Source organism: Dermacentor variabilis, chromosome 5, assembly GCF_050947875.1.
Source record: "Dermacentor variabilis isolate Ectoservices chromosome 5, ASM5094787v1, whole genome shotgun sequence".
NCBI lineage: Eukaryota > Metazoa > Arthropoda > Arachnida > Ixodida > Ixodidae > Dermacentor > Dermacentor variabilis.
Window position 1 is genome coordinate 74,622,784 of NC_134572.1, and position 16,688 is coordinate 74,639,471.

The 16,688-nt window shown below is 47.5% G+C and overlaps 1 protein-coding gene across 1 annotated transcript in view; it reads right to left on the reverse strand.

Moving 5' to 3' along the window:
* LOC142583571 (uncharacterized) overlaps nucleotides 1–16,688 on the reverse strand; it is a 116,885-nt gene that overhangs the window by 47,101 nt on the left and 53,096 nt on the right. The gene's annotated exons all lie outside the window — the stretch shown is intronic.

Sequence of the window (16,688 nt, forward strand, 5' to 3'; positions counted from 1 at the left end):
TCGGCCTCTCAAACTTGGAGCCAAATTCACCCTTTTGACCGTCCTTAGCTCCGCGAGCCCGACGCGTCACAAACTCCTCGGCTAGCTCGGCGGCTTTAGCCACCGTACTAACGTCTGGCCTATCCAAGACCCAGTACCGCACGTTCTCAGGTAACCGACTATAAAACTGTTCCAGCCCGAAACACTGCAGAACTTTCTCGTGGTCACCAAACGCTTTCTCTTCTTTGAGCCACTCCTGCATGTTTGACATAAGCCTGTAGGCAAACTCTGTATACGACTCACTTTTGCCTTTCTCATTTTCCCGAAACTTCCGACGGAACGCCTCCGCTGACAGCCTGTACTTTTTTAGCAGACTCGATTTCACTTTGTCGAAATCCTCTGCCTCCTCTCTCTTCAAGCGAGCGACTACGTCGGCCGCCTCGCCGGGTAACAAAGTGAGCAAGCGCTGTGGCCACGTTTCCCGAGAAAACCCCTGCTTCTCGCACGTTCGCTCAAAGTTAACCAGGAACAAACCAATGTCCTCTCCAAGCTTAAACGGCCGCATCAGGTCAGTCATTTTGAACAATACTCGTTCTCCTGCACCGTGTGCCTGACTTCCATTACGAGCGCGTTCTATCTCTACCTCGAGACGCTTCATTTCCAAAGCGTGTTGACGGTCGCGCTCTTTTTCTTTCTCTTGTTGCTCTCGCTCTTTTTCTTTCTCTTGTTGCTCTCGCTCTTTCTGTTCTTTAAGTTCGCGCTCCTGTTTCTCTTTTTGCTCTTTAAGGTCGCGCTCCTGTCTTTTTGCCCTCTCCTCAATGGTCTCAAGGCATTCCGACAGCTCGTCATCCTCAGCTTCTAACTCAAGAATAGCCCTCTGCAGTTCTGGTTTTCTGAGTTTGTCTGAGACATCCAGACCCAACTCTCTTGCAAGCTCCAGCAATTTCGGTTTGCTCAACGACTTCAAATCCATGGCTGCTCTGAATGCTGCTTTCTCTACTGCCTACTATTGTCTTGCCGCAAACTAACCCGGCAGCAACGACAACCACAATTACCAGCTCTGTTTCTGACACTAACAAAAGCCTGGCAAAACTCGGAAGAAGAAAGTCCCGCACTCACGAAACCTCGCAGCCAAGAATTCAGCGCAGTCGTTCCGCTGCAGGCAACCAGTCATCACACAGGGCTCGTTGCACTGCTCCCGGATGGTCGTTGTGCTGCTCAGCATACAGTCAACCGCATATCTTCGCTGCTGGCCTCCGTTGTCGCGATCTCACCGCTGGCAGCCAGTTGTTGGAATCTCAGCGCTGACGCCCGTTGTTGCATATGGCTCGCAAGCCCCAAGGGTGGCGTTGGCCTGGCGGCCTGGGGCACAACTGGAAGCATCCGAAGGTCCCGGCAAACCATGAGTCGACTGGTAACAGAACAACTTGTTTATTCTAGCATCGCAAAATAGCGGGCGGTCAGGTCGACCGAAGTGGAGAGACGGGAGAGCACGTAACTCAACGGAAGAAATCGGAGCCTCCCTCGGCGTCCGGGAGCAGCTGCTCTTATACTCTCGGAGTCGAGGGGAAGAAGGAACGCCTCGTCAGAGGCGCACGTGATGCGCGGCACGGACAGGCTGAGAGACACGTTGGGACGAGTGTAGTGACGCATCCGCCGGGCCGGCGCCGCTCAGACCTCCTCGCTTCACACTTGGGCAGCTCCTCTCCCCGGCTGCCGCGCTTTGACAAGCGTGGGCACCAACATGCACACACACACACACGCACACTTGAAGACACGTGGCATTGAAACATGCCTGGACGCGCTTGGCGGGGAGGCGTATCGGCGGCGCTGAACGGGCCAAAATGTCCGCCGCTTTGAACGAAGCCCCGGCGTCCGTTGCATCCGCGCCGGATATACCGCGCGTCGTAGGCGAAACGTAACAACATACAGAACAGCGTACTTTTCAATAAAAAACAAGATCAAACAAGCATCTGATCTACATAATTGGTGATATGGCGCTCGTGATAGCAATGCGAAGGACATAACCCCCCCCCCCTACCCCCTGCATACGTTTCCCGGTAAACATTACTGTTGCGCAACCTGCCGCGGCAGCGTCAGCTTGCGACGTGGGGAGTGACGTCTCTAGCCTTTTGTTTATATAATAACCAGCGCGTCAACCGTTTTCAGTGTTGTTGCAGCACCGCTATGGGTGGCGACGTGCCGTCAAAATTACCATTACTCCCATTCCTACTATTACTCTAACTGAGCACTACTACCGTTACTATAAAGCAATAAAGCATTGCATACCCTCCTCAGCAGTTGTAGCGGCGACTTTCAACAGCTTTGCTGGACGTCCACTTTCGCAGGGCCGGGAAGGTGGGCTTCTTCTTTTTTTTCTTCCGCTATCCATATCGACGGCCATTTGCGTTTCCTGTCGTCCGGGATGATAGCTCGTGGCATTTCGCGATTGGCAGACGAAGATCGCCGGTCGAGTCGGTCAGTTGGTCGGGCGTTGCAAGCATTGAAACGTACGACTTGCGTGACTTCGGTTTTGTCAGATAGTCGTCCAATGTCCGTGAGGCGTGCTATGGGATAGTTCACCTGACTGAGACGTTCGATCGTATAACATACGACCAAACACAGTGAGCCAGGAACATCTGGCACAAGCCACGCTTCCTTAAAGGATTCCATATTCCCACGGGAGCCACGGCATGACGGTCATCATTGCGGATTCTTTACCAATGCTACGACGCCATGTGGCGCAGCCTAGCAAGACGTCGCGCCTTTACTGCTCTGGAGGGAATCTTGGCAATGGAATCGTCGTCTTGAGCGAAGTATGGGAATTTGGTGGCGACTGTGTAGCGAGGCGGGCGAGCATAAGCGAGGACGAGTCGACCGTAGTCGGTGGTCTCCTGTATAGGCGCCGTGCACGCCGACGGACGCGCCACTGGTGGCGGACTTGCGCAGAACACGCGGGAGAGGAGCCTGGCGCGCGCCGTAGTTTGTTGTGTCGTTCATCGTGCTTCTCTGTCTTATTCACGTTTTCAGAGCAAGATAGGCAACACAATTCGCACGTGGTGTGGGGTGGCCAAAGCTTCAGGGAATGTCGAAGAAGAATTGTTGCAGGGTGGGGGGCTCAAATACCGCTGAAGGCGTGCCGGCGATACGGTTCTAATCATTCCCGGCAAAGCCTCATCAGCGGGAGCAACGGTAGCAAAAGTGGATCGTCGCTTCGAAGGGAAATTTCTTGTTCTCATCCTTTCCTTTGTCTCGTCGGTGTTTTTTCCCACTCGATCATAGTTAGACGCGTGAGCAACGAAGTTCGTCGGCAGTGCAGCAAGAGGTTTAAAGGCATTTCGCTAAAGTTCGGAATGCTGTTTGCCGCTTATATTGTTTTCCGCTTCTTTGCCGCGTTGCGCTAGCTAGGTAGCACAACTGCACGAGCGCATTGCGTTGTATGTTAAAGCTACCGAAGTTTGCAAGAACTGAAATTGTTGGTTTCATGTGGCGCGGTAAATCCTCGCACCAGCTGTCACGCACTTCATGTTTTTCCATCTATTTTATGCGTGGCTTCGCACATGTTTAACTGTTGCTAGTTGCTCCATGTATAACTCTTGTCGATTCTTTTGAGCTGCGAAGTTTTCACCCTGCCTTGTTTGTAAAGGGCATAAATCACGCTGTGTCTTATCGGAATGATTCCAAGGAAGTGCTTCTTTAACAGCTTTATTCTTTTCGCCCGAGGACATCTTAGATATTGTTTGCGTTTTGGGAAATGTGTTTAGAAAATAGGTAGTTCAGGGCGAGAATTGCTAATAGCTGCTGCATATGGTATTTTTGTTCTATTTCTCGGTGAAAAGTTCGCGTCCCGTTTGGGAATGCGAAGTCATCACACCTCGATGCTGCCTGTGCAAACTCAACACGCCCAGTGATTTGTGATTTGTTTGTTTCACAACGTAGTTCTTTCTTGCATGCGAGTTTTGTACTAAACTGAATTCTTTCTTACACTTACGCTGCAGACGACTAAACCGGGCCTTGCCGCCAGCGCTCATCTACTTTGACTGGCCTTTAAATATATCATGTGGCACCTCTCTCTAGTAATATAAAAAAGCACTGAAAAGTTAGTCAGTCTTTAGCTTTGTACGTTTCGAAGCAGCTCCCTTGGGGAATTTAAAATTGCACAAACTGCAGCGGGAACGGTAGTTCATCGGCGTATGCAGCAGAATTGCATCGGTGATACAGCACTAACGTGCGCTTTTATTAGCCTACATGTGTGTTTGGTGACTTCGTTCGTATGTTACGCGTTTCCATCAATACATTGGCAATCACTCTTCTTGAGGCGACTTCGACTGCACTTATTCGGCGATGTCACATGTATTCATCGGCAGAAAAATCACAACGGCATATGCAGAGATTGCACCGTGCGGATTTGTTTGATATAAGTCTGCACTAACGACGGGTGCTTATTAGTCAGGTACAGAAGCAGCATTGCCGCAAGGGTAGCATAAAAAAAACCATCGAGAAATCGCATCACTCAACAAAATTATCGGCTAGTGAACATGAGCTCCACGTCATGTAAATAGGGTTCATGGCGTTTGTCTGCGGGACACACCTTGCACGTATGTGGACCATGTTGTCCCAAACACCGGTAATATCGTGTTCATACCCGCTCGCACAGAGGTCAGCATCTTCCGTACAGCTGTCACCGCAGAAGAAGCAGCCTGGCACCCGAACAAAGGAGAAATCGCAGCCGCGAACTTCAGCCATCCTTGCTGCAAAGGGTTGCCGTCTGCTACTGCTCCCGCGTGTACTGTTGGAAGCGTCCGCTAGGTGGCTTTCAGTGGCGCCTCTATAGGCGGTGCTCGAGGCGTATAGCGATGTTGAAGGCATAAGTGACAAAGGGCAGGATAAGCGCTTTCTTATGTGCAAAATTGATATACATGAAAATCATGTTGGCATGCGTCCTGCTCGTACGCTTGAACATACCATTAGTTTTGTAATCATATGGCGTAGAATTGCGGAAGTTTGATGTACACAAGTGAAGGCTCACCTCGACATCTGCTGCAAATTGGCGTCCACGGTCGCTGATTACGACGTGAGGAGAGCCATGTCGAAGAACGAGAGAATACGTAACAAGAAGAGAGAAACTTCTGTTGATGTGGCCAGTGACAGCGCTGTCGACTCACAATACCGGCTCAGGTGGCTCGCACACAAAATAATTCAACGGTTCCAGTTGGAAAACAAACATTAAACTCTGGGGTATTACGTGCCAAAACCACTTTCTTATTATGAGGCACGGCGTAGTGGAGGACTCTGAAAATTTCGACCACTCGGGGTTCTTTAACGTGCACCTAAATCTAAGTACACAGGTGTTTTCGCATTTCGCCCCCATCAAAATGCGGCCGCCGGGGCCGGGATTCGATCCCGTGACCTCGTGCTCAGCAGCCCAACACCATAGCCACTGAGCAACCACGGCGGGTGGTTGCAGTTGGAAGATCTCGGCTAAGGTATGTTTGCGTCGCGAAAGGACGCGACGAAGTGTGCGTCTGTCACTTCAACAAGGAACAACCAAAGAGCCTTTAGCAGGAAGCAGCGGCTTTTATAGGCCGCATCGTTAGTGCCACAGCGGCGCTGTAACTGCTGACGCTGCCTAAGCTGGCGAGCTATCTTATCCCACATCTCCCTCTCTTTTTTGTTGAATGAAGCCACTCTTGTTATGAAGCTTGAAATCGTTCTGGAGGAACCACACACCTTCCGCTTCGTGTGTGATTGTGACAGGGATCGTTACACTGTTGCGCGCTGCTTCTTTCATCATTGCCTATTTCTGGTGATTCCGCTGTCAGTTGCGTTGTTCCTCGGCCATCTTCTAAACTAGTCGGAGGCAGCGGGACGAGATGAGTGCGATTTCTGCGCAGAGAAGTTTCCCCGGAGTTGACCCAGTATGATCTGGGCTCGTCGGTGCTTCCTCGAACGACTCGTTCTCTTTGGATGTCTACGATCCATACGTCTGTTCCTTCGGACAGTTCAGGCAGTTTGCGCACTTTGTGGCGTCGGTCGTAATCACTTTTCTGGCGCTGACCCTGCGACCTCTCAAAAGCTGCCAGTTCTTGGAAGTCTTGTGTCCGACGCAGGAGGCTTTCGCTGGACGTGGACAGGGCCGTGCGCAGTCGTCTCCCCATGAGCAGCTCGGCGGGGCTGTATCAGTTCTTCAGTGGGCTTGCCCTGTAGGCCAGACGAGTTTTATAAGCGTCAGCAGTTTTCTTTAAGGAGCGCTTGATAATTTTCACGGCGGACTCTGCCATTACGTTGCTCTGATGATAGTGAGGGCTAGACGTCACATGTTGAAAGTTGTAATCTGATGCAAACTGAAAATTCAGCGCCGAAGGCTCTTGAGAATTGCGGCCTATTATCAGAAAGAACTACTTCCGGAATTTCGTGTCTTGCGAAAATTGATTTGCAGGGGTTTATTACTGCTGCTGAAGTCAGGTTATTCAAAAAATTATGAGGTTTTACGTGCCAAAACCACTTTCTGATTATGAGGCACACCGTATGGAGGACTCTGGAAATTTCGACCACCTGGGGTTCCTTAACGTGCACCTAAATCTAAGTACACGGGTGTTTTCGCCCCCATCGAAATGCGGCCGCCGTGGCCGGGATTCGATCCCGCGACCTTGTGCTCAGCAGCCTAACACCATAGCCACTGAGCAACCACGACGGGTTCAGGTTATTCAGCGGTACGAGCTCCGGGTGTCGCGAAAAATAATCCGTTATGATCAGGCACCACTTTCCCTCAAGAAAGAATAAATCCGTTGCAATGCGCTGCCATGGCCTATATGAAAACTTGTCAGTTGCAGAGGCATCTTTCGGTCGGTGCTCTGCTTGAGGCAGCTGTGACAGTTCTTAACAAGTCATTTAATCTCCGCGTCGATACTTGGCCACCAAAGTGAGCTCTTGGAATTTGCCCGGCACTTCTCGATGCCGAAGTGTCCCTTGTGAATTATTTTAAGGACGGGCTGCCGTAGTGTCGGTGGGATCACTATCCTAGAGCCGCACATGAGCAGGTTCTCAACAAGGGCAATGCTTTGCCTCTCATTCCAGTAAGGCTTCAGGTCAAACCCAACGTCTCGATGGCTTGGCCAGCCTTTCGTACACAGGTTGATAAGCGCTTGACATACCGGGTCTTGCTCTTGCTCCTGTGCGATAAGCTGTAAACTCGGCGCTGTTACCGGGACTGACGAAGCCACCAAGCACAGATAGCCCTGGATCTTGTCCTCCAGTTCCAGGGATTCAGTTTGTGGAAGAGGTGACCGAAAAAGCGCGTCCACCACCGTGAAGTCTCGGCCTAGAACATGCACAATGTCATACGTGTAGCGAATCAGACGCATGCGCATTCTTTATAGCCTCGGTATTAGTTCGTCAATTCATTTTGACCCAAACAAAGATACGAGTGGTTTGTGATCTGTCTCGAGGCTAAAGCGTTTTCCTACGAGATAATCACGGAACTTTTCTTCACTAGCCCACATGAGGGCAAGTCCTTCTTCAATTTGGGCGTATCGCCGCTCGGTGGTTGTAAGTAGTTCTGGAAGCATAAGAAATCACTTTGAACTGACCGTCTTTTTGCTTTTTGCGCGGGACAGCACCAAGATCGTACGATGAGGCGTCTGCTGTGACTACTGTTTCCATATTTGAATCGTAGATTCCCAGAACAGGGTCCGATGAAAGATGAGTCTTCCACTTCTGGAGGGCGGTCTCCTGCGCCGGACCTCACACATAATCCTGTCTTGAGCTCATCATGGAAGAAAGAGGCCTAAGGACTTCCGCCATGCGGGGCACAAAGCGGGCCAGATAATTTGCCATGCCAATTACGCGTCGTAACTCTGTCTTAGACGTCGGATGTGGCATTTCTGTCACCGCGTCAAGCTTTTGCTTATGGGAACGCACTGCGTTGTTCCCAATTGTATGTCCCAAAAGTGAAATCTGGGTAACACTGAACTCGCACTTATCTCGGTTCAAAGTAATGCCCGCTGTGCGGAGGCGGTCCATCACTGCACGAAGCCGCTCGTCATGCTGCGCCTGCGTGGCACCCCAAATAAGCACATCGTCCATGTGTCAAACGACTCCCTCCTGTCCTGAAAACACCTGTCCTATTCGTCTTTGAAAATGTTCGGGGGCCAACGAAATTCCTAACGGAAGTCGGTTGAAATAAAATCGCCCAAACGGCGTGCTAAAAGTTGTGTATTCCTTGCTCCCCTTCACTCAGCGGTATCTGCCAGAAACCCGAGTTACCGTCGAGGTTCAAAAACGTGCTGGCTCCCCGTAGCATTCCGATGGTGTACTCGACGGCCGGGAAGGGATGCCATTCTCGTTGAACGTATGTGTTGAATTCCGTGAAGTCAACACAAATTCGAACATCACCCGAGGGTTTAAGAACGACAACCATAGGTGCGCACCATGAAGTAGGCTCGGTGACAGGAGAAATGACGCCTAGTGCTTGCATCCGCTCGAGCTCTTGTATTGTTTTGTTGAACAAAGGCAGAGGGACTCTACGTGGGGACGACAGCGCGAAAGGCTTTGCTTCCGGATTCAACTTGAAGTCATACTCTTCTTTGAAGGTCCCCAGTCCCTGGAACACTTGTGGAAAGTCAAATTCGGGGTCCAATTTCTTCACTACGTTGATTTGTGGTAGTACGCAGAGCCTTTCTATCACTGTTTACCCAAGAAGAAGGGTTCGGAGGCCTTGAAGTATATACACGTCCTCGCAGCTTCTCGTTCCCGCAAACGTCGTATTCATGGCAGCCATACCAGATATGGCAAGGGATTTACCATCAGGTTCCTGAAGCCGGCGCCTTGCTGGTTGAAGTTTTATTGCGGGAAAGATGGGAGTGAGGAGCTCCGCTGGAATGACCGTTTCTTCCGCTCCAGTATCTATTTTAAATACTACATTCGAGTATTCAACAAGAACGGGAACTTCCCACCTGTAAGCGGATGAATCAGATGCGACTCCGAGGAAGCCTGGTTCCTCGTTCCGGTTTTCGACGTTCCTGACAGCTCTGGTTGATCGGCAAACCGCCTCGAAGTGTCTTCTTTTGTCGCTATTTCTGCAGACTGCATCTTTCGCTCGACTATGCCTGTTTCTTCCGCACCAGCCGCATGGTTTGGGAACGTTGCTTCCACTTTCAGGCGGAGGCACGTTCTTCCCCACTTGTCGCATACTCTTCTGGGACTGTATTTGGTGAACTTCCTGTTCTCGCACGCGGTGGAGCTCTGCCTGCTGTTGGTTGATGGTTTCGTGCTGTCGTGCCACCAACAATGCTTTCTGTTGTTTTAGGTCCGGATCGAGTTGCAGAGCTCTCGAGATCTTACGGTCTTGGAGACACACCACGGGACGATCCCGAATTAAATCTTCTTGCAGCTCTCCGTAGACTCAAGTGGAAGCAAGCAAGCGCAGTGCAGTAACAAAATCCTCGACGGATTCCCCGTCTTGTCGCGCTCGGGTGCCAAATTTGACCCTTTCATAAATGATGTTCCGTCGAGGAACAAAGTAAGCCTCGTACTCCTGCAGTACGACCTCAAACTTCTGGTCGCCAGGCTCAAGTTTGAACGTTTTGAAGATATGCTCGGCTTGAGGTCCCATTAGATACACCAATGCATCTGCTTGACTCTTTTCTGGCCTCCCGTCTAGTTCAGACGCGGTTCGGAAGCGAAGAAATAGCTGTTTCCAGGGAGGCCAGTCCTTGGGTGTTGCGAAGCTGAAAGGCTCGGGTGGAGCACTTTGAAACAAAGCCATCTTACTTGGCATTTCCTTGTAAGGTACCTGTTGGCATGTCCGGCGTCTGGCACTTTTTAGTGGGCCCGTGGCGGTGTCGTTTCAGGGCTAGTCTGACTTCCGAGAGCCGTGGTGCCTCAGATCGGCGGGCGTCACTTCTGAAATCATATTTACGTCGCGAACAGACGCAAAGAAGTGTGCGTCCTTCACCTTCAACAAGCAACAACCACAGAACAGGAAGCAGCGGCTTTTATAGACCGCATTGCTAGTGCCACAGCGGCGCTGTAACCGCTGACGCTGCATAAGCTTGCGAGCTATCTTATCCCTCAAGGTACAAGGAGATGACCTGTTTAAAAGGGGCGCTAGAGGGCTAGACTGGCTGAAGTCAATCATGCGGTGTGTTCGGCGGTCGCTTCTAACTCTGGCATTCGGTGCAGCTAGCCGCATACCGTTCGATATTGTGATGCAGGCTGAGACAGTAGAAGCGTTCTTGAGCGATGTAGTGTGTCCGCTTGGAATCAAGATGGCCACAAGTAATATCGTCGTGCAAAGCTTCTGGGGCTTGTAAACAGCGTTTCTTAGGACAACTAAATGGTAGCGCCAGCCGATATTCGAGCAGCTCTTTTTTGTACGGGACGCCGTAACATAGGCAGAAATGGCTATATCCTGAAAGTGCATTCGCGACCAAGGAGAGTTGCTGGAAGATCCAGGTCTGTTGGTGCTTGGATATAAACGCACACATATAAAGAAACTCCAGATCACAAATGCAATGTATTGATTTAAATCATCGGCGTCACAATCAGTCATCGGAAGTGGCATCGGGTAGTGCTGGGCCACTCCTACCGACAAGTACTGTGCGCATCTTCCGGGCGAGGCATGTTGGCTGGAAATGGCGAAAGTCCAGCAAGGCGACGGCTTCTACGATGTCCTTGCGGTGACGTCTCCGCAAGGGCTGAGGGGTGCACCCGGTAAATAAACCAAGAGCTATGCGAGAGGGGTTTATTTTATTTCGACCAAGCAGATGACCCAAAATGATCAATGTTAGCCGGGACAGAAGCGGCCAGACGAGACGTCGTCCTACGTTTAGGCTATTCTTGTGTACGGTCATTGGCGTTTACTTCATTCAGGCACGAGAGCTCGGGACAATACAGGGTGATCATTTTTAAGTTTTACGATATTTTTAAAGACTTCCTGAGGCAGATAAAATCATTCTTGTCCTTGAGCTGCTTTACCTAAAGAGGTGGACATTACTAGCATTAGAACTCGAAATACACACTCGACTAAGTAACTAAATATTACGAATTATTTGTTGAATCAATTACATTACGACAGATTGCGATTTACGAATTGTACCCGGTGGGATTGCGAGACTTATCCACTTAAAGTGAATCTGCAGATGGCACCAGTCTTGAGATATTATTTCTCAAATTGAAGGACGAAATACATGGTTTCACAGTTCACATTGTGCTTGAATGCCTAAAAGAGCGTTTTGTTAAAAAAAAAGTGGAACAATAGTGCATTTCTGTGATGAGTTTGATGGCGCGTATCTCTAATGTGGTGGGATTTTGGACGTATTCCAATTGAATACGCCTTGCAAGCTCATCGGCTACAATTCGTACATTGCAATATTTGCCGTACGCCCCTTGTCACCCCCACGGCTTTGGCGAAATAGTCGAGAATAAGCCGCTGCTGTAGGAGGCAGATAAGAACTGCCACCGGGTACCTATACCAGCAAAATTGGCACAAGAGCACTCCCGGCCTGGTGCTCGGTAACTACGGGAGTACCAGACGCTTGAATGGCCGCCCTCGTATAGGAAAGTTGGCGGCATGGAACCGCCAGACTAACTTTTTGAGAGTTTGGTGTTCTGTTTGCCTTGGCTGTTCAACACAAGCACAGAGCACAACGAACCTCTCTCAAACAAAGCACCCCTGAAAAGTCGGACGCCTGGCAGGGGGATCTGGTTGCCCCCCTCTTCTGCTTATAAGTGTACCACCGGCGCGAAAAAGTTCAGATTGTGAAAGCAGAAAGCTGCGTCTTTAGGAGTAACGTCTAATGAAAATCTAAGTTAGGACCAACAGGTTGATAAGGTAATTCAAAATATAGCTAAGTCGTGCGTCATACTAAGTTTCTACAAATGCTTCCGTTAAATACCAACATCTTGGTTTATTATTCTCCTCTCACATAAACTCCTGTAGTCTTGCGTAGGAAGATACATATCAAGAAAAGAGACAAGATATTTTACACTGAAGCTGCTTATAGCTACGGTTCCGTGTATTTTTCGTGTTCTTCAATAAATCTGCGTGTCCGAGAACTCATCTTCCGAATTTGATGGAAAATCACTTCATTCTACGCACGAACTTCAACGTCTCATCACTTGGATATCCATGTTCAATAGATTAGTCGTTAACAAGCACCATTTTCATGATCAATAGACTTTCAGGTAGATAATGTTTTTTACTTGCTTACGATAGCATGGGCTTTAAGGAATAATAAGTGGACGAGGATTTACAGTGACTCTAAGATGGCTATTAGACACTTTACCAATGACTTTGTAACCAAAAGGGCTGCCCAGCTGATCGGTGAGTTGGACTGCCAAGGGATCGAAATCCGCTGGTTTCCTGCGCACATGGGGTCTGTAGATCCATCTCGGAAGAATTTAAACGAGATAGCTAACGCAGCTGCATGAGGACTTACTATCCGTGCACTACGCGACCAGGCCCTTAATAATATACAGGAGGAGAACAGGGACCAATTGCTTACATATAGTGAAATGTCGAGGCATTACTACATGAACAGAAGGGAATTCCCAGTGCCACACGCTAAGCTCAATAGAGCTCAAGCGGTACTCTGAGATTGTTGCAGACAAGAACTTATCCAAGTCCAAACTTTATTAACAAGCTATATCTAGAAAGAGAGGTACCAATCAATTGCGAGAAGCGTAATGGCATCGTTACTCTAGATCACATGCTTTTTTCATTTATTTCATTTATTGTACCCTCAGGGCCGAAGCATTACAGAGGGGAGTGGCAAAAAAAAACATTTCTGTGAAAAGATACACTTATACGTGGAGTTATATAATGTACCAATACATATACTCTAATTACAAGCAAATCAATAGAAATCACCAAACTACAAAACAATGTAAAATGAGTAGATGATACAGGTAAGCACAAGCAAACAAGAGGAAAAAACGAGAAATAATATGAGGTAAAGAACTAATTAGTTACTGTTAAAGCATTTTTGAAATGTTGATGGTCGGTAATTTCTGCAATAGTGGTAGGAAGATGGTTCCACTCTTCACAAGTCCAGGGAAGAAATGAATACTGAAAAGTAGAAGTCGTGCAGAAAGGAACGCCTACTTTATGTCGGTGGTGAATGCGTGATGATACGTACTGGGGAGGAAAGATGAAATCATCGTGTAGTGAATGATGGTGAAATATGCGGTGAAATAGACAAACGATAAAACTTACGGCGAGATGCTAGTGATGGTAGCTCAAGGCTCGATTTCATATTAGTCACACTTGCGGTTCGAGCATAATTAGACATAATAAAACGTGCAGAGTTATTTTGAACCATTTCGAGTGAGCAGATTAGATTGTCATGGAAAGGGTCCCAAACAGAGGCGGCGTATTCCACCTTCGAACGAATCAGTGTTTTATAAAGTAAAAGTTTCAGAGCCTGAGGAGCGCGTGAGAAATTCCGGCGAAGATATGCAAGTGTTTTGTTGGCGCTGGCGATTATGGATTCAGTGTGATCATTCCAGGTTAGTTTTGAGAATATAGTGACGCCAAGATATCTATATGACGATACTACTTCTAAAGGAAAGTTATCAAGATGATATGAAACATTTGAATTAGTAGATCTAGTTACACGCATGACTTTGCATTTTTTAGTGTTTAATTCCATGCACCAAGTCTTACACCAAGCGGACACAGAATCAAGATCAGACTGTAGAATAGTAGTATCGTTAGGACTACTTATTTCTCGAAATATTACAGTCATCTGCAAACAAGTTGATATGGGAAGAGACGCAGGAAGGGAAGTCGTTAATGTAGATTAGAAAGAGGAGAGGGCCAAGCACCGATCCTTGTGGTACTCCTGAGGAAACAGGACTCGGAGGTGAGTCAGTGTTATTAACAGAGACAAACTGGGAACGATTTAGTAAAAAACATTCGAGCCATGCAAGCAGTTTGGAATCCAAATTTAGTAACCGCAACTTATATAAAAGGAGATTATGGCATACTTTATCGAATGCTTTTGAAAAATCTAAAAATATAGTCAGCTAAAGAAAAACGATCGAAGATGGCATGAAGACGGTGAGTTAAACATACGAGTTGAGTATCACACGAGAATGTCTCGCGGAAACCATGTTGTCAAGGCGAAAAAAATTAATTCGATTCAAGAAAAGAAACAAGATTTGAAAATAGAACATGCTCGAAAATTTTACATGGAATGCTAGTTAGCGAAATGGGGCGATAATTTAGAGGCGAGCGTTTATTGCCAGACTTGTGAAGCGGAACCACCCTCCCAATCTTCCAGTCAGTGGGGAGGGAACTGTTCTCTAGAGACTGTTGAAAAATTTTTGTTAATATAATTGATGAGTAACAGACTGTATTTATAAGAAACCTAGGATTAATGGAAGCGTACCCAGGTGAGGAGGATACTTTTAAATTTTTTATAGCTTTGACCACGCCACTGTAGTCAATTATAATGGGAGACATTACTATAAATCCTAAAGGCTTAACATGAGGAAGCATTGTTTGTGTTGTTGTAGAGAAGTTGCTGACAAAGACTTCATTTAACACACGGGCACATTGCGCATCAGGTAAAGCATTCCCTGCAGAATCAACAAGACTGATTGCGCTATCACTTTTAGGATGAAACACGTGCCAATACATTTTGGGATCGTATGTGAGCATTGACGGTAACGTGTTATTCAGAAAAGTATCTTTAGCATTCTTTATGGCTGCTATGTACACGGCGGAAGCTTGTTCGTAGGCTGCCCAGCGGCCGTCATCTGGGGACCGTATTGCTGAGCGGTATGTGCGTTTTTTCTTATTCGACAAACGTTTTATGTGGCGGTTGTACCATGATGCATCAGCGTTTGCAATTATTGTACGATTAGGTATGTATTGATTTGTTCATTCTTGAACCTTAAATAAAAATAAATCCCAGTTTGATTGTACCGTTCGCTCTTCGAAACCATCGAGAAAACCGTCAAGAAAAGTGCAAAGTTCCTGGTTGATTAGTTCGAAATTCGCATTTTTATAATCTTTTATAACTTTCTTTCTGTTTTTTTCATTTTGGACGTGAAAGGTTAATGCGAAATGATAGAATAGAGTGGTCACTTATACCGGGCAGGTGAGTGACGTTAGAAATGTATTCAGGGTGTGTTGCTAGTACTAGATCAAGAATGTTTGCTGTTGATTCAGCTATTCTAGTTGGTTTCGTTATCAATTGTGTTAAAGAAAATACAGCGCACATATCTAAAAAATCTCTTGCGAGTGAAGAAGGCGGATTTAGTGCAGGTGGCTCACAGTCCCACGATATATTAGGGATGTTAAAATCCCCCATTAAGAAAAGCGGTAACCTCGGGAATTGACACACCACAGAATTAATCACATCGTGTAGTTCGTTAACGAAAATGGAATTGTGAGAAGGGGGGCGGTAACAGACACCAATGATTATTTTTTGCTTAGGAAATTCAGCGACAACCCAAACGGTTTCCACCTCACTTGGAATGTGGATGCGGTACGATGGGAGTTCGTTTGAGATGGCGAGCAGTACAACACCGCCTGTCCGCGACCCTCGATCACAGCGATATACAGAAAAGTTATTAACTGATGAAAAAAAGTTCATGATCCATTACCTCTGGCCGAAGCCAGGTTTCTGTTAATACGAGAATGCGTGCATTGCAAGTATCAATAGCAGAGTTTAAACGGTCACGCTTATTAGACAGACTTCGAATGTTAGTAAAGAGTACAGATGTGTGTAACTGATCTTGCCCACAGCCCCTCGCGCACCTCTAGCTAGGTGCACCTTTAGTTGCGTTGGTATTTGTACGGCGGTTATCAGATGAAGCATATTGCTTACGTTCAGCGACGCTGTCTGTTTCTGCAGTGTACACGTAATGCTTTTTATTCATGACAAGGGTTTTGTACCTAAGCTGATAGGGCTCCATTTCCGATTGACTTTTCGCAAAATCAGCAAGTTTGGAGCGTATACGACGCGTTGCGGGTGAAAAAATCTTCGCTCATAGTGATGTTATTTTCTTTTAGCTTTTTACGTGCACTCAGAACTTTTTGTTTAACTTTATAGTTTGAAAACTTCACAACAATGGGGCGGCACTTATTGGCGACGAAAGGTCCGATACGATGCGCACGATCGATAGCATTATCGGGCCAATTATCTGCAACACAAAGAAGGGCAGATTTGACACGTGCTTCAGACTGGTCCCACGATTCAGGAGAGTCAGGTATACCTCGGAAAATTAAGTTGTCGCGACGCGACCTATCTTCTGAATCGTCTACACGAGCGTCCAAAGAGTCATGCCTGGCGGTAGCGCCTTCCACTGTCTGGCGTAATCCGTTAAGTTCTTGAAACATATTGTCGAACGATTTATTTTTTTCTTCGAGTTTATCCAATCTATCGTGAATGTTGCCAATCTTCGTTTCGATACTTTTTTGACTGCTTTTTATGGCTTTTATGTCAGCGGACAGTTCGGCCTGACTTTTTGCTGATTGCATAGAACGAGTATGCAGATATTTCAGTAAATGAAAAAGAACCCGCATTTGTTCTGCGGGATCATCGGGCAAGTCTTCCAAGGAAAGCAATGATGCCGAACGAATTTCAGGCCCGGGATTTGTTTCCACATCACCGGAGCGTAGTATTACAGACATTAGCGAAAAACAGTCACAGGCGATTTCATAAAACACTTGTGGGCAAGGAAGCAACAGCAAGTAC